This window comes from Pogonomyrmex barbatus, unplaced genomic scaffold (genome assembly GCF_055798465.1).
Source record: "Pogonomyrmex barbatus isolate J1 unplaced genomic scaffold, ASM5579846v1 scaffold15, whole genome shotgun sequence".
Lineage (NCBI taxonomy): Eukaryota > Metazoa > Arthropoda > Insecta > Hymenoptera > Formicidae > Pogonomyrmex > Pogonomyrmex barbatus.
Genome location: NW_028297111.1, coordinates 3361678 through 3369086, shown reverse-complemented (window position 1 = coordinate 3369086; position 7409 = coordinate 3361678). Strand labels below are relative to the sequence as shown.

General features: G+C 33.7%; 1 protein-coding gene across 2 annotated transcripts in view; it reads left to right on the top strand.

Annotated features, from left to right (window-relative positions):
• Positions 1-7409, top strand: part of Cow (Proteoglycan Cow) — a 157253-nt gene that overhangs the window by 100976 nt on the left and 48868 nt on the right. The window lies entirely within an intron of this gene.

Below are 7409 nucleotides of genomic sequence, written 5' to 3'. Positions count from 1 at the left end.
GTAAATGATGGGGCAGAGTCCCCGTAAACAGCGTCCAATTCGATTTTAATTTGCGCAGTCGTATTGTCTTTCAAATGTAAGAATTTAATCACGGCACTATATTCAATTTTTTCCATTTTTACAAAAACACTGACATCGACTGACACAAACGACTGTCAAACAACAACTGAGCGTCCAAAATGGCTGAAATTTTCACAAAAATCTTTCAAAGCATATACTATTGTATACTAGAATGATTTTGACGAGTAACGTCATCTTCATATTAAGGCTCAAAACTTTTCAGACTACCCTCATACTTCAATGAGCAAAGAAATAAGTGAGGTTAAAGGAGGCGACATTTATTGTGTCCATAGGTCTATGTTCCTGTTGAACTTGCTTACAAAAACACCCCGTCAAGTCTTGTTGATTTTGACTCTCACTTTTCGTGTGGAAAATGTGAGATAACATATGTTAACCCTCTCAGGATAGGTATTATTATTTAATAATTTTATATAAGTTAGACATAGCAGATGTGCTAGTAGAAGGTTGTTTTGAATGAATTCACCCTCCGATGATATTTGAAGTTATCTATTTGATTCTGTAATTTGTCGATCTTATCATCTCTTTTTCTTTTGCTCCCATGGCGATCGCGATCACGCGATCGAGAACTTGAATGCTTTCTCTTCTTGTGTTCTGACATTGTTCTTACTTTGAGAATGTAATAAATTTTTGCGGGCTATACCGAAAAACGTCTCGATAGTTCGGCACAACGAAACAATATGAAGTTGGTAAGGGATCGAAGACCGAAGGAGGCTGAAGCATCATATTTAAACGTTGTGATATGAGATATGACAAGCAACACTATAATACTATCATTGAGAACGAGACGTGTAGTATAATAATAATCGTGCACGATTTCGTTGATTTCGAGCTCGAACGTATATCTTATCTTTGTCCTTGTTCACCTTTAAATGACAACGAAAGTGCTGACAGTAAAATTTTTTATTGCATCTTACTATTTTGCTATTGTTTATATACTTAATCGTGCAGATGCAACTTGTCGCATCAAATTCGTAAAAATGGAAGGCCGCTAGAGTTATTTTTGAACTTTATGCGTAAAAGCATATTTTTCAATAACTGTCAAATTGTATATTTTCTGTCTGAATAGACTTCATTTCACGTACCTTTTACGACTATTTTACTATTTATTGATTATTAGGAGGAGAAAGGATAGTAGTCATCCATTTCCTCAAGTATCTTAAAACTATCTCGAGTATCATTTTAATTAATCTTCTTATTTCTTAATTTACAAATCACGTGTAATAAATTTTACTGTGTCATTTTTCGCTTTATGACATCACGATTTCAATATAGCCGTGGCGACTAGTCAGGAGCCTTAGTTTTGTTGTAAATTATAATCAAAAAATTGTTTCCATGTATAAGTCCCGCAATCGTTATGTTTTTTTATCGTCACATTATTTATAATACGTAAAACGTTTTTAATTTCTTTTTATTCTGTAATTTCCCTTTGTTTTAGGATGCGTAAAACTGTAAGGAATAATGAGCGAAATCCGATCGAGCGCTCTCTACAATGAATCGATGTCATTGTCATCTACATATATGCAATTTATGTTTTATGCATGTCACTTCGTTACATGGCGCGTTGTGCGAAATGCAGTTCGATACATATGTGCATGCGTGTGCATTAATCGAATAGGAATATATGCGTCCGTCGTTGTTGTACGTTTCGAGGTATTACAAGTTTTTGGTCATTAAATTCTCATGTGAGAGGTGACATGTGTGTGTGTGCGCGCGCGCGCGTGCGTGCGTGTATAGCATGGTTGAAAAAAGGTTCTTCTTTATAATAAAAATGTCTTATAATAATTAATATTAATTCAACAAATTCAATCTCTCATCCGATACACAAATTTTATCGGGATAGTTCTAAATCTCTATTTACATCGGCAAGAGTGCCAGCGTCCAAAATTTACGCTATGTAAACGATATAGTACCGTAGAAATTTCCGTAGAAATAATTAGAGAGATTTTTCGAGAAAGTTATACCGATCTATTTCAAAGCATTACACTCATTACAATAAAATAATTTCTAAAAAACTTGATACAAATAGGATTATACCGAAAAGTACATATGTTTAAGATTTACCAAATGTCATCAAATTTATATGATATTAAAACATGATTTATTATTAATTTATAACATAACATGACATATTGTTGTTGTCATACATTGTTGTTATGATATAAAAAATAATAAGTTTATTGAATTCTCTACTAAAAGAGAAAAACTTGTCTTTTACAAAAAAATTTACTTATTTTTCAACAAATTATTTATTTTCTTCTCAAATTAATATTTTTACGAGATCATATTATTAATATATTTTTCGAAAAATTCAATTTTGTGATGCTACAGCTTTTTTCCGAAGAAAAATTTTAATCGTATAATCGCTTCCGAATGAAACTCGCAGATTCGATGACATTCCGCATAAAATTCGAGGAAAAATTTATCGGTATCGACGCGATAAATCGAATCGGCTCGGCGCCGCTCTTCGTTCGCGGGTCGGTTATTTTTCAGCCGATCGTAAGTTTCCTTCGAAAGCGATGCAATATTTCAGATGGAATCACGCGCGCGCTCCGGTATACGCGATGCGCGGTATACATCGCGTAGCAGACTGTAAAACATATTTCGCGTTCTCCTCGCACCGACACGCGTCGCGCGCACCACCGACGAGAATGCGGCTCTGCCGCATGGAGGTGTGCGTATTCCTCGGTATTAACCCCCTCTCCCCCCCTCCCCCCCTCCCCCGGCACCTACTACCGACTCTCCGCGTATGCGCTTCTCTTCTCCATCTCGACAGCGAGTCACCCACACGCGAATCGCGCGTTTCCTTTCGCGCGAAGGCATGTACGCGCATACACGCGTAAGTGGTAAATATGGATGCGCGATAATATGGCCAGGGACTGACATATATTTGCGCGTGTACGTATATATACGTATATATACGTACGTGCAAAGGTGTTTCTCTCTCCTCCCTTCCCTTTCCCTCTGACCTCACGACACTATATTCGCATTCTTCGCTGTATGACATTTCTTTCAAGCGAATTGTCATGACTTTCAGTGATGATTTCTTACAGTCGGATCACTTTATTCTCTTTGTTCTTCATGGGTTTAATAAACTAAAGATCCTAAAGATCCTAAAGATCCTAAAGATCCTAAAGATCCTAAAGATCCTAAAGTTTAGTCTTGATTAATTTGAGATAGCAAATTTAAATGTATTATGCATGTTTTATATGTTAAACACATAAAATTTATATATGTGTACATATAGAATTTATTTTACAAATTAAAAATAATACATTTATAACTAATATTATAAAATATATAGTTTTGTGCATTTTCTTTTAATTCAAAATGTGAACAAAACATATTTTGATTATGTATTTCGATTTGCATAAATCTAGCTAAATGTTATGTATTTAGCAAATAAATATTTATTATCTAATTTGCTCTCTCCATATTAATACAATTACTCTCCATATATATCATCGTATGATTGTTTGCAGTTTATGTGTATCAAAGCACGTCAACATATTATCAATTACCGATTATCACGATATTTAAATATATTAAACTTGAAATGTTAATAAGAATTTTTGCGTTCTTTAAAATAGCATATTGCAAAAGTGGATTTTTTTGTAAAATAAATTTAATTTATATTATAAAATTTTTAGTAAGAAATTTATATAAAGAAAACTACATATACATAATCTTTGCTATATATATTGTATTTGGAAGATTATAGAATTAAAGGCTCTTGAAATTATTAGTTTAAACGCGTATAATAAACGTAACGTTATGATAGTTTTATTGAGATAATAATGAGATTTATATTTTGAAGTAAATGTTTAATAATATTGACTTAGAAAATAACCATGTACAAAAAAAATTTTGTACATGGTTTACTATAAAATAAAATCATCCAAGCGATTTACCTAAAAAAAACGAATTACCTAAAAAATATTTACTTTGCAAATAAATATATACGTAGCAACGTAGTTACCTCTGCAATTTTTCGTTTCTTTGTTATGTGGCGAATGAAAGATGAGATATATCGCGCTTGATATATCGCGCGATATACGATATTTTCAAAAGTTTGCGATCTCCTGGGAATAATTTCGGTAAAATGACTTCTATCGTATTCGACTTTATCGGCGGACTTTATCTTTCTTTCGTGATTCCGTGATTTGGATCCTGGTTTTGGAAGAACGGAATCGCGAAAGCGCTATCATTCTGATTGTTCGCGTAACGAAATGCGAATTCGTCCCGAAACTAGAAACGGTTCCTTGTAGATCTCTCGTAGATTAAGTCTCTCGATCTTAATTGGTAATCGGATCGATCGGATGCCGCCTTCGCAAAGTTGGAGAAACCTTGAAGTTCCTATTATTCTTACAAATTGCAAATAAAAATGAATTCTCATCGAGTGGGATTTGCGCGTTATGCTAATAGTAATTTTTTTTAGTAATATACGTACGCTTTCGCGACGTAGCGAGAAAAATTGATAATTGAAGGTAGAAACGAGCGCGTCACTTCGGAGTTTCCGTCTCGGGGAATATTTTATATATGGAGAGAGAGAGAGAGAGAGAGAGAGAGAGTTGATCACACTTGGCCGTCGACAACAATTGGCCGTCACACTCGGTGTCATACTCTCGGTGTGAAACGGGTTTCCTGTTTTGCAATGCACGTTTAAGCAAACGTGACACACTCTATCGCAGAACTATAAATAACTATGATCTTCCGAGGCATGACGGACTGAAAATTATACACAGCTATTTTCTCATTGTGTTGGACCTCTCCATTAATAATATACTGATGTACTGATAAAGCGCGGTAGATGTACAGTAAGTATAAAGTATAACTGATACACATCTTTTGCATTAATTTTCTTTCTGTTGCAATCAATTTCTCAAGCTTTGTGAAATTATAATCACTCATTGCTCATCCTCGGGGACGCGCACAATTTTTTACCTCATCGATTAATTTTCCATTCATGGATCCTCCCTTCTCATTTGATCGCAAAAATTTTTTTTCCCTGTTTCCCTGTCATTTATCTTATTTGCTTCACCTCAAACATATTTGCGAATGAATTACGGAGATCTTTTTCTCCGTAAACTTCACTAATTCGATCGTATTTTCAAATGGGACGAGCTATCTCTCATGCGCGAAAACGTACTTCTTCTATTTTTAATACATGGCCGGTTACTTTGTACGTGCCGGAATAAATTTGCTGGATCACATATGATATCGTACTGACGTACGAGATACTTTATTGCCTAAACGTGCACGTTGTAAGAAGCTATAAAGTAAAATACGCGATGATCGAGATATACGTGTTTACAATAGCAACTATCGATATTTTTATGTCAATTTGCTTCTCACGTCGCTGAACCATGACACTGTCTATGAATAAACTTCACCAATAGCTCATAGATTGATGTAATATTAGCTGATCAGTCTTATTTTTAAAATTCTTATAAAAATCCATTTTCTCCATAATTAGATTTATTCTATAATCGTTATAATCCATGAGATAAGATAATAGGATAAAATTACATTTTTTTTCCGACTTTAAAAATAATTCTTCAGCATATTAATAGAATGCATTTACGTTTCTTTCGCTGAAATAATGGGCTAATAACGATAATAATAATGATGATTTAGGGATATCGAAAAGATTTAGAGATATAAAAAGATTTCAAAGCAAAAATAAAAAGAATTTCTATTGTTTTTTGTTATTATAATTGTCATCTGAGGATTGATTCGGAAAGAAATTAAAAATAAATTTAGATATTTGAGAACGTGCAACCTTTTTTTTTGAAATTCCAAGGAATAATTGGTTGAGATAAAATTAGCATTACATTTCATGGCTTAAGTCAATATCTATTATATATACCCCTCACTATTTCCTTCAGAACTCTATTTTTGCGACAGACCATGAGAGATTTGCGATTATAGCGAGTGGAATATCACTAATAAATTTCTAAGCAATATCTGTGATATACGCGACAATTTATAAATCATTTGAATTTAGTGCAGAAATAAAAAATAAATTTGTAATGCACACATGATATTGTAATAAACAGTAGAATGTAATATTGTCAATAGACAATAAGACAATAATTAAAAGCAGCAATCAATTGTACAATATGTAATATATGTTAATATAATTTGATTATATATGAATGATAAAGATATACCTATAAAACTTGATTTTATTTCAAAATTGTAGAATATAAAAGAATATAAAGAATATAAAAATTTTCTTTAGCAAGTATGATAGACATCATTGCAATATTAATGCGTTAGTTACGTTATTTATCACAAAAATATATAATATGAAATTTTTATTTTAGTTTAGAATTTTAATACAAACATAACATGAAGCGACTTTAGATGATATCTATAATTCTATAATTTGTGTCAAAATTCAGGAAAATTTCATTTATAATTTCATATCTTACTTTTTGACATATGTATGTACGTATTTGAATATATATATTTGTACATGTATATGTGGTTTTTTTAAATTCTATTTTTCCAAATATTATGCATCAAATTTTTCGAGATTCTGGCGCGAATGTTTACAGAATGTTTATTTTTTCAATTTTATGAGAAATAAAGCTAAATAAAAATTGTATTTACATATTTTTATGCTAAAAAAATTGCCGCAAAGTGCCGAGATGTACAAACTTGCCAAGATTATATACGGCAGGATTATATACACTACAATATACAATATATATGTGATATAAGTTTTGTTATATACACTAATTACATAAAGTATTTTTATTAGTATTAGTATTTTATTATAAAGTAATTTTGTTATATCACTAATTACATAAATCAGCGTGGATTTATGTTGTGTCTCGCCGCGTATTTTACGCTCGACCATCGATTTGTCGCGCGCGGAATGACACAACGCACAAATTTTCTGTACGATGAGAATAAAGAGAATGAACACGAAGAGAGGACGGTGGATGGGGGAAGAGGGAAGAGGGGGAAGAGTAACGCGGCTTGGTGGTATCGATAAGCTGATTTACGATCGACGACCATGCGCGCTAGCAATGTAGAAATGCTCGCCAGCAATGTAGAAATGCTCGCCAGCAAGGAATATAGCCGGTCGCAGCGATGGCGAACGTGTCCCGGAGGTAATGCATTTTATAGTGGATCCTGCGACATTCCGCTGCAATTCGGTCCGCGGAGACTCACCCCCGGTTGACTGACCTCTTACCCCAGCATTCGGTTAAGAGCATCGCGGTTGCCCGTGCTGGGGGGGGGGGGGGCTCCACCACGATTATCATCTTCCGTAGGCGCGAGGCGTTCGTAAGGTCTCCCTGGTGCGTCCCTAGTACTTG